At 48.5% G+C, this 11,143-nt stretch overlaps 1 protein-coding gene across 4 annotated transcripts in view; it reads right to left on the reverse strand.

Moving 5' to 3' along the window:
- Positions 1–9,740, reverse strand: part of LOC116957194 (myelin-associated neurite-outgrowth inhibitor-like) — a 52,811-nt gene extending 43,071 nt beyond the window's left edge. For all 4 annotated transcript variants that reach the window (XM_076055225.1, XM_076055223.1, XM_076055224.1 and 1 more), the window contains exon 1: positions 9,641–9,740. The gene's annotated coding sequence lies outside the window, so the exon portion shown is untranslated. The remainder of the gene's footprint in view (positions 1–9,640) is intronic.
- Between the last annotated feature and the right edge of the window lie 1,403 nt (positions 9,741–11,143).

Consider the following 11,143-nt stretch of genomic DNA (forward strand, 5'->3'; position numbering starts at 1 on the left):
CGTTCAACCGTGACTTGAAACGTCCGTGACCCTGCGCAGGGATTCGCCTCCCATGGTTCTTTCGGCAAGGTCACGGGTGGGTAGGAGAAGGAAAAAAAAACAACCAATCACGGTGAAAATAAGGCGAGCAAAAGATAAGAAAAAAAACCGTCGTGAGACGCTGAACCCGCTTCAACGTTTGTGTTTCCAGCTACGTGAATTTACGTGAAGGAGCTTAGACTATAACATTCACGCGATCCGACCACCCCCCAAAAAATCAAATAACCTTGTGATCATTTTCCACATGCTTAGTTCTTTCGGTAAAGTCACGTTGAAGGGAAACAACAAAATAATAAAATATATATAAAACAATAAAAAATTCTCACGACGTTTCGACCATAACTCAAACAGTCGTCTTCAGGTGTGTTGGTTTGCATACATTTATTTTTAAACGGCGCATTTATTTATTTATAAAAAACGTTAGCGCCACGCGCAACGATTTGTGACTGCAGTAATTCATATTCTTAGTTCTTTCGGTAAAGTCACGTTGAAGGGAAACAACAAAATAATAAAATATATATAAAACAATAAAAAAATTCTCACGACGTTTCGACCATAACACAAACGGTCGTCTTCAGGTGTGTCGTTTGTGTTATGGTCGAAACGTCGTGAGAATTTTTATTTGTTTTATATCTATTTTATTATTTTGTTAGTTTCCCTTCAACGTGACTTTACCGAAAGAACTAAGAATGTGAATTACTGCAGTCACGAAAGCTTTAAATCAAAACCTGTGATTCATTGTCGTCAATAACCATGTGGGGCCTGATACGGCGCGCGGGGGAGGTGGGAAGGAGGAGGCCTTCATCCAGCAGTGGATTGACCACGGCTCTATTTAACGCCGCTGTGTTCGTGACACTTGGGGTATGGGGTGGTGGTGGTGGTGGTGGGGGGTTAAGTGCCACGGGAACGGAACGAGCCCGAGATTGGCGAGGCAACTCATCCAGGAGTCATCGTCGTCAGAAGCTGACGCACACACGAACACACGCGCACACGCACACACACGCGCACACACACGAACACACACACACGAACACACACACGAACACACACGAACACACACACACACTCCTGCGCGGTCACGCACGCGTTTGCACCACCACCCCCCCCCCCCCCCCCCGGGAATCCGGGAATCTTTAAATTCGTCCCGGGTTGGAGTGGTGGTGATGGTGGTGGTGGTTAAATCCCACAAGTCACGTGGCCTCTCTCTCTCTCTCTATTTTTTTATTTGCATTGCTTCAAACCAACGCCCACCATCCCCCCCCCCCGCATCAAATCTACAGCTGCGAATTCTGAACACGCCATCGGTAAATCCACTGCTAGATGGATACTCTCACCACCTCCCCCCCACTCGATGGTCGCATGTCATGATGTTATTGTTATTGTTGTTATTGTTGTTGTTTGCTTTGCCTTGCCCACCAAATGTTGATAAATGAGACAACTTTTGGAGGGGAATTTATTTATATTTAGTGACAGATTTTCGACTCCCATTGCATTGCTTGTTGATGCGACAAGCTGAACCCGCCGCTCCGTTGCCATCGCTGCCAACCCCTCATCTCAACGTTCATCCTATACACTACACTATACACACTATACACTACACTATACACACTACACTATACACACTACACTATACACACTACACTATACACACTACACTATACACACTACACTACACTATACACACTACACTACACTATACACACTACACTATACACTACACTATACACTTCTATATACTACACTATACACTACACACACTACACTATACACTACACTATACACACTACACAATACACTACACTATACACTTCTATATACTACACTATACACTACACTATACACACTACACTACACACACTACACCATACACTACACTACTAAACGCTATACACTACACTATACACTACTCTGTGAACCCCTTATCAGTGCCCTGCCTTATTACGGACCAATTCTGACCTTATTGGTCACCCCATGCCCCTTATAAATCTCAACGATCATCCCAAAAAGTCCCATCACAAGCGAGAGAAACGCAAACAGACAGACACGACACACGTTATTTTATTTGTGCCCGTATTGAAACGGCTGTACGCCGTGTGGACCTGAAAACTCGCATTTCCCCTGCACAAGAAAACGTGTTTGAACCGTGCGGGTTCACAGCTCTAATGGCGTACCGGGAATCTGTGACATCGGATTCCTCCTGCAGGCGAAATTAAAGACCGCGGTTCCAAGTCAATCCAAAAAAGGGGTCCATTTTTATATTATGCGTCTTCTGTTTATTATTATGCTCCAAGCGACTTGAAATGCGGGCGGAGAAGGGGGGAGAGGGGGGAGGCACCCATCCAGCAGTGAATCAACCACGGCTAACAATTGTGGGGTGGCGAGCTGTTGACTACCTCGCCTGGTACGCGGGAGGTCGTGGGTTCGATCCCGACCCTGACGATGCCTGCTGCTGCTGCATATTTGGAGTTTGCGTGTCTCTCTCTCTCTCATCATCACAGTGGCTAGGAGATGTTAACTACCTCGCCAGGTACACTGGAGGTCGTGGGTTCGATCCCAACCTTGACGACGCCTGATGCTGCATATTTGGAGTTTGTGTGTCTCTCTCTCTCTCTCATTATCACTGTGGCTAGGAGATGTTAACTACCTCGCTAGGTACGCAGGAGGTCGTAGGTTCAATCCCGACCCTGACGACGCCTGCTGCTGCTGCATATTTGGAGTCTGCGTCTCTCTCTCATCATCATCATCATCACGGTGGCTAGGAGATGTTAACTACCTCGCCCGGTGTGCAGGATGTCGTAGGTTCAATCCCGAACCTGACGATGCCTGCTGCTGCATATTTGGAATCTGCGTGTCTCTCTCTCTCATCATCACGGTGGCTAGGAGATGTCAATTACCTCGCCAGGTACACAGGAGGTCGTGGGTTCGATCCCGAACCTGACGACGCCTGCTGCTGCTGCATATTTGTAGTTTGTGTGTCTCTCCCTCCCATCAACATCACGGTGGCTAGGAGATGTTAACTACCTCACCTGGTGTGCAGGAGGTCGTGGGTTCGATCCCAACCCTGACGATGCCTGCTGCTGCTGTATATTTCGAGTTTGCGTGTTTCTCTCTCTCTCATCATCACGGTGGCTAGGAGATGTCGACAACCTCGCCTGGTGTGCGGGAGGTCGTGGTTTTCGATCCCGACCCTGACGATGCCTGCTGCTGCATATTTGGAATCTGCGTGTCTCTCTCTCATCATCATCACGGTGGCTAGGAGATGTTAACTACCTCGCCAGGTACACAGGAGGTCGTGGGTTCGATCCCGAACCTGACGATGCCTGCTGCTGCTGCATATTTACAGTTTGCGTGTCTCTCTCTCTCATCATCATCATCACGGTGTCCAGGAGATGTTAACTACCTCGCCTGGTGTGCAGGATGTCGTGGGTTCGATCCCAACCCTGACGATGCCTGCTGCTGCTGCATATTTAGAGTTTGCGTGTCTCTCTATCATCATCACGGTGTCCAGGAGATGTTGACTACCTCGCCCGGTGTGCAGGAGGTCGTGGGTTTCGATCCCGACCCTGACGATGCCTGCTGCTGCTGCTGCATATTTACAGTTTGCGTGTCTCTCTCTCTCTCATCATCACGGTGTCCAGGAGATGTTGACTACCTCACCCGGCATGCAGGATGTCGTGGGTTCCATCCCAACCCTGACGATGCCTGCTACTGCTGCTGCATATTTACAGTTTGCGTGTCTCTCACTCTCTCATCATCATCATCACGGTGTCCAGGAGATGTTGACTACCTCGCCCGGTGTGCAGGAGGTCGTGGGTTCGATCCCGAACCTGACGATGCCTGCTGCTGCTGGATATTTAGAGTTTGCGTGACTCTCTCTCATCATCATAATCACGGTGGCTAGGAGATGTTAACTACCTCGCCCGGCGTGCGGGAGGTCGTAGGTTCGATCCCGACCCTGACAATGCCTGCTGCTGCTGCATATTTACAGTTTGCGTGTCACTCTCTCTCTCTCTCCCCGCGGTGGTCGCGTGGATTTTTTTTACCCCATTCCACGTCGACAATGATCGCGCGTTTTACGAAACGTGCACGCCACACCGCACGTTAAGCATCTTTTCGCCGCCGCCGCAGCACGCAGGCAACCAACCGTGCTCATCAGGCGAGTATTGTGTCTGCTGCAAATGGGTAAGTTTTTTTGGGTTTAGCTCTAAACGGAGATCTTGGCCGAGAGTAATTTCGCTGCTGCTGCTGCTGTTGCTGCTGCTGCGAATTAATACACAACTACGATGGCGATGATCCATTAGAGAGGTTTCTGGGGTTAGATCGCGTCGGTGTATGAATGTTGTGTCGTCAAACCCGCCACCACCCGACGCAGGCAACTGGTAAGGGTTGTCGCGTGAACAGAACGTGGACGATTCGTCACTAGTACAGCACTATAGTGTGCAGTGTATAGTGTAGTGTAGTATATAGTGTAGTGTATAGTGTAGTGTAACGTGTAGTGTATAGTGTAGTGTATAGTGTTGTGTATAGTGTAGTGTATAGTGTAGTGTACTAGTAGTGTATAGTGTAGTGTACTAGTAGTGTATAGTGTAGTATACCAATACACCACTAGTACAGCACTAGTGTATAGTGTAGTGTATAGTGTAGTATACTAATACAGCACTAGTGTATAGTGTAGTGTATAGTGTAGTATACTAATACAGCACTAGTGTATAATGTAGTGCATAGTGTAGTATACTAATACAGCACTAATGTATAGTGTAGTATACTAGTACAGCACTAGTGTATAGTATAGTGTATAGTAGTATACTAGTACACCACTAGTACAGCACTAGTGTATAGTGTAGTAAATAGTGTAGTGTATAGTGTAGTATACTAGTACAGCACTAGTGTATAGTGTAGTGTATAGTGTAGTGTATAGTGTAGTATACTAATGCAGCACTAGTGTATAGTGTAGTGTATAGTGTAGTATACTAGTACAGCACTAGTGTATAGTGTAGTGTAGAGTGTAGTATCCTAAGACAGCACACCGGTTGTGTGTTGGAGAGCCAAGCCACAACATTCGCATTCAGAGTTGCGACGTTTCGCCAGCAATTACAACCACGGGGCACGCAATTCCTGCAGTCACGAAAGCCTCAAATCAAGATCAATCAACAAACCAGCTTCATCGTCACGGATGATAGAGCTCGGGAAAGCCGACGCTGCGACGATGGCGAGATGCCACACTTTGTCGAGCAGCGATCAACATTCTAGAGGCCATCCAGCAGATTTATAAACACAGAGATAGCGTCAACCGAGGGGGCGTACACACGAGCCGAGCAATCATTGGAAAGACGTTCTGAACCAGGTAAGCGTTGGTGTGCGGCGATTTTTACAGGAATATTTTTGCTGGGTATTTTTTTTTTCTTCCACGGATTTTTTTGTTTGTTGGCACAGTCACACACAAAGTCGCCTTGAGACGTCCTTCTTGTTCGTGTTTTTGTTTCATTTTGTGTTCTGCCACGGCTGCACTCCGATTCAAGAGCCGGATGGCTCACAGGGCTATACCAAAATAAATCAACTGAAAACCACCTTATTTACCGGGAATTGTTAAGTCTATTTTACCGAGTCAATTGCATCCTCAGCGTTTAGCAGTGCGGCTATTTGTGCTTTGGATGTCATCATCTATCTTGGCAACTCCTTGACTCTCAGCGTCTCTGCTGTACTTGCAGTGTGTACACTCCTCGCACTATTCCCCCCACCCCCCCTCTCTATCCTCCCCCTCTCTCTGACTTATTTAACTGCCCTAACCCTGGCCCCTCTCCTCCCACTTCAGTACGGCAAAAAAATGTCCTTGCTGTGGTTGTCACACCTGATGACGATGGCTTGTGTTGCAATCGAAACGTGGTGATTTATTTATTTCCATTTTTTTTATTTTTATCACCCACGTGACTTTAACGGAAGAACCAAAAAGGGTACAGCTGTCGACCATCGCCACCGGCGACGGGGCCTAGGTGTAGGCCTCCTTGTTGTCTTGTTGACAAGAAAACATTGGAACTCTCCTAACATTACATCATTAGACCTCCTTTGCCAGTACCAAAATATAATAATAGGTTTTTTTTCCCCTTTTTTGGTGTCATCTGGTCGAGCACCAATCGGGTCGAGGCTCAAAAGAAAGCCGTCCCTTGCTGTGGACCAATCAGTTTCAAGGACAATGCATCATCATATTATCATAGAATGTGTTTTTGTTTGCATTTTGACTGCAGGTATTGTGGTTAATGGGGTAACATGAATCCTCGTAAAAAGGTTTCAGTTAAGTTGCCAGAAAAAGGGGAAAAAACCCTATTAGTACTGGCAAAGGAGGTCTAATGATGTAGATGCTCACCCCGAGCCCTCATTACTTTGATAGCGGCATTGTCTTTGAGTTGGGTGACGCCTTTTGACGTCCTCTGGTCGAGCACCAATTGGGTCGAGGCTCAAAAGAAAGCCGTCCCTTGGTGTGGACCAATCAGTTTCAAGAACAATGCATCATCATATTATCATAGTGTATGTTTTTTGTTTGCATTTTGACCGCAGGTATTGTGGTTAATGTGGTAACATAAATCTTCGTAAAAAGGTCCCAGTTTTGTTGCCCGAAAAAACTTTGGAAAGACCCTGTCATCATCTCCTAACGCTCTCTGCATTTCTTTCGGTCAAGTCGCGTGGATAGGGGAAAAAAACAAATAACGAAAAATAAAAACACGTAGTAGGCTTTCGCGACCAATATTATTCATGATAAAGGTTTTTGGGTTAGGTCGCGATATTTATAAATGTGTCGTAACCCTCTCCACCACCCGACACGGCCAACCAGCGAAACGTCGTACGACTCAAACTGTAAATGTTGTGGATTCACTCTTCAACACACCGGTGGGCTAAAGTAGTGAACTATTTTTGTCTTTTGTCAACGTGACACTTAATTTTTTTGCCGATTGGCCGTGTCGGGTGGTGGAGAGGGTTACGACACATTTATAAATAACGCGATCCAACCGCAAAAACATTTTATTATGAAAAATGAAAACCCGACGTTTCGGTCGCGACAACAGCGTCCGTCTTCGGGTGACGAGGACGGACAAGTGTCCACATGCAGACGGACGCTTGGGTCGCGACCGAAACGTCGAAACGTCGAGATTTAAAACACAGGAGCCCCCGCCCGCCCGCCCGCACCCCGACGGAAGACGAAGAGCGATACGCTGAATCCAGTCGCTGGAGGGGCATGATGCGGGACACTGCAGGGGGCTTGGGAAACCTTTTTCTTCTGCCGAGGGCCATTTGGATATTTATAAAACGTCATGCAAAATCATCAACTTAAAAATTAGCCCCGTTTATATTTGGTCAAACGTTTCATTAACTCGCGCCCCCCCCCCCCCATGCGATGGGCTGGAACCGCTTTAAATCTAGAATTAAATCTAGAATGGAACCGCTTCTCTTTAACGAGGCGTGGTGATGATGTTAGCCGGTACCGACGACGTTGTCGCTGCTGCTACTACTCGCGACCGCTTTGCCAGGCTTTTGCTCTCCTAGATTTATTGAATTTCGAGTCTTGGCAGGGCCAGGGACCCAAATGATTTCGCGGGCCTCGGGGACGGCCCTGCGGGACAGCGTAAAGGTGTTGTGAGCGCTACGACGCGTGGCCCGTGATTGTGCACCGCTGGATGGAGGTAATGCCACGGGGTGGAGTGGGGGAGGGGAGGGAAGCGATGATTTTTGTCTATCTGGGTGACTTTGCCGAAAGATGCAGAAAGGAAGCGATGCATCGACACAAAATTCAGCGCGGGCTTTTAAAAGCTGATTCTGTAGCTGCCATCTCCGCGGTGGATGTTGTTCACAACCACCACCACCACCACACGCATCACCACCACCACCACACGCACCACCACCACCACCACACGCACCACCACCACCACACGCATCACCACCACCACACGCATCACCACCACCACCACACGCATCACCACCACCACCACACGCATCATCACCACCACCACACGCACCACCACCACCACCACACGCACCACCACCACCACACGCATCACCACCACCACACGCACCACCACCACCACACGCACCACCACCACACGCATCACCACCACCACACGCATCACCACCACCACACGCATCACCACCACCAGACGCATCACCACCACCACACGCACCACCACCACCACACGCATCACCACCACCAGACGCATCACCACCACCACACGCACCACCACCACAATGCATCACCACCACCACACGCACCACCACCACACGCACCACCACACGCACCACCACCACACGCATCACCACCACCACACGCATCACCACCACCACACGCATCACCACCACACGCATCACCACCACCACACGCATCACCACTACCACCACACGCATCACCACCACCACACGCATCACCACCACCACACGCATCACCACCACCACACGCATCACCACCACCACACGCATCACCACCACCACACGCATCACCACCACAACACGCATTACCACCACCACACGCATCACCACCACCACACGCATCACCACCACAACACGCATCACCACCATCACACGCACCACCACCACCACCACACGCATCACCACCACCAGACGCATCACCACCACCACACGCACCACCACCACAATGCATCACCACCACCACACGCATCACCACCACCACACGCATCACCACCACCACACGCACCACCACCACACGCACCACCACCACAACGCATCACCACCACCACACGCAATACCACCACCACACGCAATACCACCACAACGCATCACCACCACACGCATCACCACCACCACACGCATCACCACCACCACACGCATCACCACCACCACACGCATCACCACCACAACGCATCACCACTACCACACGCACCACCACCACAACGCATCACCACCACACGCATCACCACCACCACACGCATCACCACCACAACGCATCACCACCACCACACGCACCACCACCACAACGCATCACCACCCCCCCGCCGACCCCCCCCCCCCATGTATAACAATGATTCTCACTCGACACAATTACAAAGCGTGCATTAAACGAGAAATGCGAGACGAACGAGCAACGCGCCACCACCACAACAACAAAATGCAACAATTGCACTTTTAAAAGCAACGAGCGCACAAACAACAACAACAAAAATTATTAGCAACCATCGCCACCGATGGCGGGCGGAGGGGGGTGGGAAGGCCGAAGCCTTAGCTCTTTCCTAACCGTCTCGCCTGTCACGGTCTACCGCGCCGGGTAGGGACGGCCAGGCATAGGGGGGGGGGGGGTGGTGGTGGTGGTAAGGTTGTCCCTCGGAGCGGATTTCAATCAAAACGAAACGAATGGCGAGCTGGCGTTGCAAACAAAACGCGCACGAAAGAAGAAGAAGAATAATAAGAAGAATAAAAATAACCAAACAAACGCAAAACCGTCAGCTCGGGCGGTTAACATAACAACAACAACACAACACACAAAAAAAATAATGAGCGGAGATAAATTTAAAAAAAAACGAACAAAAAAAATGTAACGCGAATTTTTTTTCATATATATATTTTTAAAAAACACACAAAAATACAACGTTGAAATCCGCTTCACCTGAGGAGACGACGGCGAGGCTTGAAGGAGGAGGTCCCCGCTACGAGTGAAGAAGCACCCGCCCCGCCCCCGCCCACGCCCCGCCCCCCTCCCACGCCCCGCCCCCCACGCGCGCGCGCGCGAGACGGACCGACGTCGATTGCGCGCGTCGATCGAGAAGGCGGCCCGTGACGTCACGTGTTGTTGGTTGGTGCGGGGGCTGACGTCACGTGTTGTTGTTTGGTGGGGAGCGGGTGTGACGTCACATACACGCCCACGCCTTCTCCCCCGCGCACAAAAGGCGGGGGCGGGGCCGGGGGCGGAGGTTGTGGGTGGGGTGACGTCACTCGGAATCGGAATCGTGAATTTTTTTTGGACTTCAAACTTTCGCGGCTGCGGGAATTCATCTTCTTGGTAAATAATACAATTTAAAAAATATTAAACATATCTCTCTCTCTCCGCCTGATGAAGACCGCTTGTGTTGCGATCGAAACGTCGTGGGTTTTTTTGATTTTTTTTATTAAAGCTTTCGTGAATGCAGGAATTCATATTCTTGGTTATTTCGGTAAAGTCACCACCACGTAGAAGGGAAACAATAAAATAATAAAAATATAAAACCACAGCAAGAATTTGTTTAAAAAAATTGTTCTTGCTGTGGTTTTCACACCTGATGATGACTGCTTGTGTTGCAGTCGAAACGTCGTGAGAATTTTATTGTCTTATATTTTCATTATTTTATTGTTTCCCTTCTACGTGGTGACTTTACCGAAAGAACCAAGAATATGTACATATAGTTTTTAACATTTTTTATTTTATTTTTTAATTTTCTACCTTCGTGGTGACTTTACCAAAAGAATCAAAGAGTATATGGATCCCTCCAGTCACGAAAACTACAAATCAAAATGTAATAACAGGATTTTTCCCCTTTTTTCTGGCAACAAAACTGAAACCTTTTTACGAGGATTCATGTTACTGCATTAACCACAACACCTGCAGTCAAAATGCAAACAAAAAACACACACTATAATGTGATGCATCGTCCTTGAAACTGATTGGTCCGCACCAAGGGGACGGCTTTCTTTTGAGCCTCGACCCAATTGGTGCTCGACCAGATGACGTCAAAAGGCGTCACACAACTCAAAGACAACGCCACTATCAAAGTAATGAGGGCTCGGGGTGAGCATCTACCTCATTAGACCTCCTTTGCCAGTAACAAAATATAATAATAGGGTCTTTCCAACTTTTTTCTGGCAACTTAACTGAAACCTTTTTACGAGGATCCATATTACTGCATTAACCACAATACCTGCGGTCAAAATGCAAACAAAACACATACTATGATAATATATGATGCATTGTCCTTGAAACTGATTGGTCCGCACCAAGGGGACGGCTTTTCTTTTGAGCCTCGACCCGATTGGTGCTCGACCAGATGACGTCAAAAGGCGTCACACAGCTCAAAAGACAACACCACTATCAAAGTAATGATGGCTCGGGGTGAGCATCTACATTCATGTTACTGCA

This window comes from Petromyzon marinus, chromosome 70 (assembly GCF_048934315.1).
Source record: "Petromyzon marinus isolate PM22_M1 ecotype Great Lakes invasive population chromosome 70, UKy_Petmar_22M1.pri1.0, whole genome shotgun sequence".
In the NCBI taxonomy this organism is placed as follows: domain Eukaryota; kingdom Metazoa; phylum Chordata; class Hyperoartia; order Petromyzontiformes; family Petromyzontidae; genus Petromyzon; species Petromyzon marinus.